The following is a 10,556-nucleotide window of genomic DNA, read 5'->3' on the forward strand; positions in this document are numbered from 1 at the left end:
GAGAATGCTAATGACTCCTTCAGAACCCTGGGGAAAACCCGCATGCACAGGACAGACCAGCCAGAGACACTGAACTAGTTATTACAGAGCAGAGCTGGGAAGCCCAAGCATCCAATTCCCTCCAAATTTCTATGCAGAGAATTCAGGGGCACTTGTGAAGTCCTACATGAGGAAGTAACAAAATAGTAACAGCCAAGACTCATTGCTTATTTCAAGTGGTCACAGTCTACCTGCTGTATGCAACTGATCTAATTAATTCACCTAATTAGAACACAAAGTAGTATACTACCTCAATTAACGCTTATTGACACATTGTTATTATGGTATGTGGCCATGTAGGCAATCATGGCGAGCTGTCCTTTCCCATTTAGCTTATATCAAAGCCACAGATGCTATGTCCAAGGTTACATGGTTGGTAAGTGAGAATCAGGACTCAAAAGAGAACTACTAACTTTCACAGTTAAGAAAACTGCTTCCTCTCTCTCCCATCATTACTATAGTCAAAAGCACAATGCCATCTCAACTATGTTGCATGTACATTTTAGTGGCATCCAACATTCACGCTGTAAAACCACCATAATGAAAACTGAAAATGTGCCCATCAGACAACAACTCCCCATGACCCGCTTCCTCATGCCTGCCAACCACCATTTACTTTTATTCTATATTCTTTACAAGTGGATTTGGTAAAGAAGTCTTGGTCCCTACTCGTTAAAGTATGATCACCCAGTGACTTATTGTGAGAACCTCAAGGTTTGTCCATGTTTGTCTCTTGGAATCTCTTCCTTTTCAGGGCTAAATCATATCCCATTGTATACATGTATACATTTGTTGATTCCTTTTCAGTTTGGGGTCTATCAATCCATTAGCTCCTTGGATAAATGTATCTCTAAGTATTTTATTATTTTCAATTGAAGTCAATTGTTTTCTTATTTTCTCATTTATGTAGATCATTGCTATCATAGAGGACTCCATTGATTTTTTCCTTGTGGATTTTGGTGTCCAGCAACCTTACTGAATTCAGTTATTACTTCTAAGCAACTTTTTGATGGAATCTTTAGAGTTTTCTCTACATACGATCATGTCACCTGAAAGCAGAAACCTTTACTTTCTGTCAGACTTGGCTGTGTTTTACTTCCTTTCCTTATTTTGTCTCTGGCTGGGATGTGCAGTGCTGCATTTGCTAGGAGTCACAAGACTTGCCATCCTTGCCTTGTTTCTGATCCTAAGTTTCCAATTTTCAGCACTGAGTGCAATGTCCTAACTGTGGACTTTTTATATATGGCTTCAACTGCACTTACCTACACTTTTATTTTCTATACCGAATTCATTGAGATTTCTTACCACAAAGAGATATTGACTCTTGTCAAAGACTATTCTTGCAACTATGGAGATGCTCATGTGTTAGTGACTTTTTTTTAAAAATAATTGTTACAGTTTTTGTCTTAACCAAGCTAGCTCCCAAATAACGGAGACTGGACTATTATTTTTATTCACATCTTTAAGGCACAACAACTGAGCAGTATTAATATATTTTAATCTGGCTACCTCTCAGCTAAAATCCTTGAGATACTTGCATTTTATGGCTCTCTCTACTCTAGGTGTTTTTCCATGGTCTTCTGAGCTCCCTCCCCATGACTGAATCCTCTCTCCCTCTCCCCTTCCCCCTCCCTCTCCTTTGTCCTCTCCCTCTCCCCCTCCCCCCCTCTCCTCCCTCCCTTCCACCTTCCATCTCTTCTCCCCTTGCTTGGAAGAAGTCTATCAGTTATCAGTTCTCCCCTCTGCTGAGTGATTGGCTGATCAGCTCCTTATTGACCAATCAGGGAATAATAGGTACCAATATTTACACAACATTGAGACAGGAGATTGGAAGAATAAGGACTGTATCCAGAAATGGGAGCACAGAAATCAGCATTTGAATAATACAAGGACAAAAGGATAATTTTTACACAGTACACAATAACATGCCTATGACTGTAGACTGCATGTTCTTGTCTTTTATTTTGTTGAGATATGGTGTATTGTGTTTTTTGATTTGCATATGTTGACATACCCTGTATCAGAAGGATATATCACATTTGGCTGTGTTATAGGATCCTTTTGAATATTACTGTGTTGAGCTTGCTGGGGTTCCCTTCAAGATTCTTTCTTCTGTTACCATCCTGCAGGTTTCCTTCCTTGTAATGTCTTTTCCTTATTTTTACATTGAGGTAATCTGACCTTGCAGAAAGAATTTGGAATAATAATCCCCTCTTTATACAGAAGATTGTAGACATTGTTAGTAATCATTATTTATATGTCTGATGAAATTAACAATAAAGCCAGTAGGGGGTGAGAGGGTGATGGTAAATTTTTTATTGTTAATTCAATCTCTTGTAAATTCTTGGACTCTCATTACCTAAAGAAGAATGTTCACAAAAAGAATTTTTTAAAGAGTATTATTGTATTGTTCTTAAATTTAATTGGCCAGTATATAGGGTATTACATTTTGGGTATAATATTGACACTTACTTTGAAGTAGATGATTTTATTTATTTATTTATTTACTTATTTATTTTTAGTTTTTTTGAGATAGGGTTTCTCTGTGTAGCCATGGCTGTCCTAGAACTCACTCTGTAGACCAGGCTGGTCTTGAACTAAGAAATCCACCTGCCTCTGTCTCCTGAGTGCTGGGATTAAAGGTGTGTGCCACCACTGCCCTGCTGAAGTAGATGATTTTAATTATGTCACAAAAGTGCCCTACTTTTCTTAAATTACTAGAAATTTCTTCTTCTTCTCTTCTTGGCTTCTCTGTCTCCTCCCTCCTGCTCCCTTTCTTCCTTCTCTAGTTGACTGTTGAAATGCCTTTCATAGCTATGTGCACTGGCTCATGTCTAGATACCAACACTTGGGGAACTGAGGCAGGTGTAGGCCAACATAGTGACTCCCTCTCTCAAGAGGAAAAAACTGCCTTTCATACATCAGGTGGGACACCACTGTGTTTTCTTCCCTTTGATCTACTACAGAGATGATGTACACTGAGATGCTAACAGTTCCTACCTCCACATACCTCTAACAAATTCTACTTGGTTCTGGTAGATCTCTAGTATCCTCATTTGTTTTCAAAGCTGTCCTGATTTCTTGGAGATTTTGTAATATTATTTATGAAATGTGTTTCCATATTTAACAGAACCAGCAAGTTTCAAAAAAATGAATTCCATCCTTTTTTTAATTGGATATTTTCTTTATTTACATTTCAAATGTTTTCCCAGTTTCCCTCCCTCCCAGAAACATTCTTATTACATACACCCTCCCCCTGCTTCTATGAGGGTGTTCCTCCACCTACCCACCCACTCCCACTTCCCTGCCCTCAATTCCCCTACACTGGAGCATCTATCGAGCCTTCATAGGTGCATGACAAGGCCATCCTCTGCTACATATGCAGCTGGAGCAATGTGTACTCCTTTATTGATGGCTTAGTCCCTAGGAGTTCTGTGGGGTCTGGTTGGTTGATATTGTTGTTCTTCCTATGGGGTTACAAACCCCTTCAACTCCTTCAGTTCCTTCCCTTACTCCTCTATTAGGGACCCCATGCTCAGTCCAATGGTTGGCTGCTAACATCTGACTCTATTTGTAAGGCTCTGGCAGGGCATCTCAAGAGACAGCCATATCAGGTTCCTTTCAGCATGCACCTCTTGGTATCCACTATACTGGAATGAATCTTCAGGTGGGACAGTCTCTGGGTGGCCTTTCCTTATAAGTATAGTCTCTGCTCTATACTTTATCTCCATATTTATTTGCTCCTGTATTTGTTCTCCTTCTAAGAAGAACCGAAGCACCCACATTTTGGTTTTCCTTCTTCTTCTTCTTCTTCTTCTTCTTCTTCTTCTTCTTCTTCTTCTTCTTCTTCTTCTTCTTCTTCTTCTTCTTCTCCTTCTTTTTTGTTTTTTTTCAAGACAGGGTTTCTCTGTATAGCCCTGGCTGTCCTGGAACTCACTCTGTAGACCAGGCTGGCCTCGAACTCAGAAATCCACCTGCCTCTGCCTCCCAAGTGCTGGGATTAAAGGTGTGTGCCACCACACCCAGCCTGGTTTTCCTTCTTATAGAACTTCATGTGGTCTGAGAATGTATCCTGGTTATTTGGAGCTTTTGGCCTAGCATCCATTTATCAGTGATTGCATACCATATATTTTATTTTGTGATTGGGTTACCTCACTCAGGATGATATTTTCTAGTTTTATCCATTTGCTTAAGAATTTCATGAACTCATCATTTTTTAATAGCTGAGTAGTACTTCATTGTGTAGATGTACCACATTTTCTATATCCATTCCTCTGTTGAAGGATACCTGAGTTCTTTCCAGCTCCTTATAAATAAGGCTGCTATAAACATAGTGGAGCATGTGTCCTTATTACATTGGAGCATCTTCTGGGTATATGCCCAGCAATGGTATAGCTGGGGCCTCAGGTTCAATTTTCTGAGGAACCACCAAACTGATTTCCAGAGGGGTTGTACCATCTTGCATTCCCACCAGCAATGGAGGAGTGTTCCTCTTTCTCCACATCCTTGCCAGCATCTTCTGTCACCTGAGTTTTTGATTTTAGCCATTCTGACTGGTGTGAGATGGAATCTCAGGGTTGTTTTGATTTGCATTTCCTTGATGACTAAAGATGTTGAACATTTCTTTAGGTGCTTCTCGGCCATTCGATATTCCTCAGTTGAAAATTCTTTGTTTAGCTCTGTACCCCATTTTTAATAGGGTTATTTGGTTCTCTGCAGTCTAACTTCTTAAGTTCTTTGTATACATTGGATATTAGCCCTCTATTGGATGTAGGATTGGTAAAGATCTTTTCCCACTCTTTTGATTGCCCTTTTGTCTTATTGACAGTGCCCTTTGCCTTGCAGAAGCTTTGCGATTTTATGAGGTCCCATTTGTCGATTCTTGAACTGACAGCACAAGTCACTGCTGTTCTGTTCAATTCCATCCTTTTCTATATGAATTTTAATCCATTATTACCCATGGAAGACTTGTTAATATTCATTCACAAACCCAAGCCTGATGGTATTGAGGTGACTACTTGGAGCAACGTTCTTCCCATTATTTCTATCTTTGGATTTGGGGGGTTTTGCAGTGTTTGTTTGTATGTTGGTTTTGGTTTTTGTCATTAGGTTGTCCTTTTCTTCAATTTTTTTTTTTTTATTTTCTCCCCCTTCCCTGTGTGCTGGGAAAAGGATGCTGGGATGCTGGGTACCCACTATTGATATCTATTAAGTCCCTTGAACAGGATCTCTCACTGAACCTTTTTTTCTTATTTGTCTGTATTTTGGCTAGGTAGGCAGGCAGTAGCCCTCTTCCTACCCACTACAAGAGGAGTTACAGACATAGAAAGTAGGGCAGGAGGGATTTGAACTCATGGCCAGCACTCTTCTTACCTGCTGGGCTATCCCCCGACCCTTCAAAATTTCTATATATCCTTGAGGCAATCCTTGACATTTATATTTGCCTAAGGAAGAATTGTGCATTTCCTCGAGAATTTTAAGATTAACCCAAATTCACACAGAGCACACTTTATATATTCGGAGATCGTTCCCAGCCTCCTTTCTCACCTGAGGTACTGCCACTTGTTACTCTCTCGTGTGTGAACAGTCTTCCACTTTCGATCGAAGTGACCCAGCTTCCTAGGTCAAGGCTTGGTCTACTCTGATGTCTGCCTCACACTGACAACAGCATCTTTCCTTCTGCGCCATCTCAGGCTGTCTCTGCCTTCTTCTGTTGATTTTCTATCTTCTGTTTGATTACAAAACGTTTGGGCAAACATTTTCTTCTAGAGATGATCTGGAAGATGCTTTTTATTTTTATACAGAATAGTCTCATATTTTTCTCTAATTTTTTTTTCACTTTTTATTTATTTCCTTTGGTTTTTTGTTTATTTGTTTTTGTTTATTTTAGCTTTAATAGTTTCTTTTGACATGGGGTTTCTCTGTGTATCCTTGGCTGTCCTGTCTGTAAACCAGGCTGGCCTTGAACTCAGAGATCTGCCTGCCTCTGCCCTCCCCAGTGCTGGGATTAAAGGTTTGTGCCACCATCACCTGGCCTATATTCTTTTTTATAAAAGAATAAAATCGGTTTTATGCAATATATTTTGACCATATTCTTTCCCCTCCTCCAACTCCTCCCCACCAAACTTCATCTTCTCTCTATCTCTCCAAAACAAACAAAAATTAAATCAAGCAAACAAATAAACAACAACAAAATCCAATAAGAAAAGAAATAATACTAAAACAAAATGAAACACCCCCCCCTCACACACACACATACACACACAAACACCACAGAGTTCATTTTGTGTTGGTCAACTGGGGCCTTCCCTGGAGTGTGATTGTTATATCCAGTGATGCTCAATCAGAGAAGCTGATTTTCCCTTTCCTTACAGAGTCCCATTACAGATAGCTCCTTGGTTAAGGTGGGGCCCCTTGTTCATGTCTGCTTCTCAGTATTGGGGCATTTTTCTAGTCTGAATCCATATGGATCTTGTGTATGCTGCCGCAGTGTCTGTGAGTCAGTATGAACATCAGTCCAGTTGTGCCTGTAAGATGCTCTTTCCTTGAAGTACTCTCTCACCTCTTTCAGCTTCCCCTTTCAAACAAATCCCTGACCCCAAAGGGGAGGATTTTGATGAGGACATCCCATTTAGGACTGAGTGTTTCAAGTTTTTCACTCTCTACACATTGTCCATTTGTGGGTCTCTGTTAATTGCCCTCTACTTTAAGAAGTCTTTCTGATAAGGACTGAGCAGAGCTCTGCTCTGTGGGTAGCTCAGTATATTATTAGGAACAATGTTATTACTATGCTCCTTTAGCAGAATAATAGTACTAGTTTTCTCCTAGGGGCATGGTCTCGCTATTTTTAGGCTCTTGGCCACCTAGCAATATCAAGTATAAGTTCCATCTCATGGGCCTCATAGAATTAATTAGAGCAGGTTGTTGAGACAGGGTCTTACTATATAGCTCAGGCTATCCTGGACCTCACTAAGAAGGCTGGCTTTGAACTCTTAGAAAATCTCTTTCTTCTGCCTCCTAAATGTTGAGAGTAGAGGGCTATGCAACTACCAGTACATCCAGATACATCATTAGTTTTTAATGTTCTACAAAAGCCATTGGGTTTATTTGGTTGGTTGGTTGTTTTGTTGGTGGTAGTGGTGTTGTTGGTGTTGGTAGTGGTGAGTTTTTTTCTTATGCTTAGTCATTTTTATTGGATATTTTATTTATTTACATTTCAAATGTTATTCCCTTTCCCAATTTCCCCTAGTGGTGGGTATTTTTTTAAGCCTCATATGTTACTTAGAATAAACAAGCATGATTTAGTACATGGTGTTGTATATTAGGCAGAGTTTTGTATTTTATATTTTATAGTGTATTTTATAGTGTATTTTATATTTTATAGCTTCTCACACCATTTAGTCCTCATAGAAAACTCAAGGCAAGTACTCCTGTTTTATAAATGAATAAAAAGAGAACCTTATTGCTTCTCATAGAGCTAGTTAGACTTGGATCTGGATAGAATCCAATTCTTCCATCCTGAACTATCCCTTGTCTACAAAGTAAGCAGTGATAATTCTCTTGCATTGCTGGCCAGGAACACGTGAGAAAGCATAGCATGGTGAATACTTCTAAGCCTGGCTATTCATTACTGCTGCCAGAGGCACTGCAACATTGGTAACAATTTTTGTGAGTCCTCTCTTCTCACATAAATGCTCTGGACAAAACCATGTGCATTTCCTAATAATTAAAGAAAATCTAGTAGAAACTTCTCAGTTTCTGACGGACTGTAAGCAAGATCAATGACTACTCAGCACCTTCTACGTGACAATCTAGAAGCCTACATAGAGATATTCCCTCTCTCTATTAAAGAGTTCCATGTATAGATACATCCTCTCCACTACAACCTCCATGTAGGAAGACAGTTTTCACCTTTGGGTGCACTGATATGCAAGTATGAACCACAGTCCACAGTCCACAAAGAGCTTCCCAACTGACTAATGTCTTTCTGGGATTTTTACTCAGGTAATTTTGTATCTGACACTGCAGTGTGACTTTTTAAAAGCTACACTAATCAAAAACTTCAATAAGAAATCATCATACTAGACCCCTAGCTTGGTTCAACATCCCTCACCCAGCTGGCAGTGCCTTCCTCCACACTAATGGCTGGCATCAGTGGTTACCATGAGGTTACCAGCTTTTGGATGTGTGAATGTGAAAGGCACTTATTATATGTAGATCCTGGTTGGGCCTGGTAGGCCAGGCATAGAGGATGGAAAGCTGCCATACAGAACCTCTTATGTACTACACAGTGCTTATCTGGATAGGCTAGAAAGCAGACAGGCAGCTATGAACCCCCAGAAAAGCCTGCTGGTGGTCACCTGATGGTCTCTGGTCTCACAGCATATGGGCAGGCAGAGGCTGTCTGTGCTACATCTGGTGCCCCTTCTGCCTGCTGCCTGATAGCCACAAGGGCTCTGAACCATGGATTACATGAAAAGCCTTTAGCTGGCTTGTTACTTTATTACAGTGATACCCAGGCTGAATGTACATTTCTAAGGCATTATTTCTCTACATGTGAACCTGGGTCTATCTACATCATAATCATCTGGGCACATGTTAGAAATGGAGCTTCCTACATATTTGTCTATTTTCCCATGTTATCATGGGAGAAGTCCTGGAGTATAAACTATTGTGTCACCTTGCACAGGAAATTGTAAAATGATATCTGCATATCATAAGTGCTTATAAGTATTTTTTCAATAACTTAATCCTTCTACTCTATACTGATCTACTGATTAAAAATCCCTAAGATAGAAGCCAAGGAATACACATTTTAAAGTAGTATTTGGGTGTTTTTTTTAGGCATGCTACATATTAGGCATTGGTGTGTCAAAGTAATTCATTTAATTCTAGGATGAAAAAAAAAATGAAAAGGTCCTTACATCAGCTTTGTTCATGCAACCATGTTGTTGAGATTTCAAGGTGTATGTTCTCTGTTATGTCTAGAGAACACTGTCTATCAACAGGCCACCTGAGCCTCAGGCCCTCACAATGACTCTGTCTCTTCTGAAGCCTTGGGTGTAGAAGTGGCATGGTAGGTTTATCTGCTGGATTTGGGCACAGTCATGTTTTCTCTGCATTTTGCCCAGTTGTAGACCTCAGTAATAGCCCCATCTATTGCAAAACACAACATCCTTAATGAGGGGGCTACATGCACATGTGAGCAACAGTAAATGGTCTTGTCAGGTTGTACAAATGTGTGCATGTGTGTAAAGAAAAGATCTTGAATTGGGAAATATGAGACACAAAACAGGAGGAGCTAGAGAAGGCAGAGAGGGTGGAAATTATATAGATATAGTGTCCACATGTAAAGTTCTCAAAACAAAATAAAATTAATAATAAACAATGATAATAAGTCTTATGTCCACAGCCCCATACTCATCAGTTAATGTTCTCAGATTCCACCATGGGCACATAATAGGAAGTGAATTCTGCATTCATTGCTGTCTCCCAGGCAGACTTAAATGATAATTCTGATTCCTGAGAGCAGAATCTTATTATCAAAGAATACAGTCTCTCCTCAGTTTTCTTCAAGGATGTGACCACTGGAAGACTGTCTATCCATGCCCCAGTAGATGGGCCCATATCCATTCACATACAGGCAGCATGAAGTGGATTCAGTGGGTTAGAAAAAAATAGATGTGCACAAAAAAAGTTCAGAGGGGAAATGGTGATGGTGAAGACAGGACAAGGTGTGGGTGGGGGTGGATTTGATCAAAACACATTAAATGTAAGTACCAAATTCTCAAACAACGAAAAGGAAGAATCTAACCTCTCCAAATAGCCTTACTAATCAAAATGTCCCTTTAAGTTTGTCCTGGAAGCTTTATGTTTATTTTTTGTTATAATCCATGACTTTTGGCAGCCCCTTGTATCAGGTGGTCATTTCCCTTCTCAGCCTCCTCCTCCTCATTTGCTAAATAAAATAAGACTAGAGCCATGCCTGGAGGTCATTCCCAGGTCTAATGTGCCCCAACTCTTGACCACTCAGTGACAGCTGGCTAGTTTATATGCAATAAAGGACCCTGGTGTAATTTGATGAGGAAATAGAGATTATTAATCCACCCAAGACTCTCCAAACTTGTGGAAAGTAGAGAAATTTAAGAGATGTATAGCCTGCTTCTAAGAGTTTTCTTTGAAGTTCAATGTTTCCATACAAAAATACCATGGCAATTTTAACTTACTTAAAACTTTGTTTAAACATAAGGGTCTTGAAATCTTGCTTCTCCTATCTCAGCCTATTAGTAGTATTGTTTATTTCATGTTTTTACACTATACTATGGTTTTCAGAACAGCTTATATAATTCAGAAGTATTTATATACCCCCCAAAAAACATAGACAATTAACTAGGAAGATTGCTTGTAAGAGAACAACAGAGTGAGACTGAATGCTTTGCTTGATTTGTATGCATTTGTAACTCTTGTATCAAGTTTGAAGAAGAGGACTTTATAAGTTACTCTTTCTCTGAGATGAA

At 39.6% G+C, this 10,556-nt stretch overlaps 1 protein-coding gene across 1 annotated transcript in view; it reads left to right on the forward strand.

Moving 5' to 3' along the window:
* Positions 1-10,556, forward strand: part of Gad2 (glutamate decarboxylase 2) — a 72,716-nt gene that overhangs the window by 31,143 nt on the left and 31,017 nt on the right. The gene's annotated exons all lie outside the window — the stretch shown is intronic.

The sequence above is a fragment of the Mastomys coucha genome, unplaced genomic scaffold (assembly GCF_008632895.1).
Source record: "Mastomys coucha isolate ucsf_1 unplaced genomic scaffold, UCSF_Mcou_1 pScaffold15, whole genome shotgun sequence".
Lineage (NCBI taxonomy): Eukaryota > Metazoa > Chordata > Mammalia > Rodentia > Muridae > Mastomys > Mastomys coucha.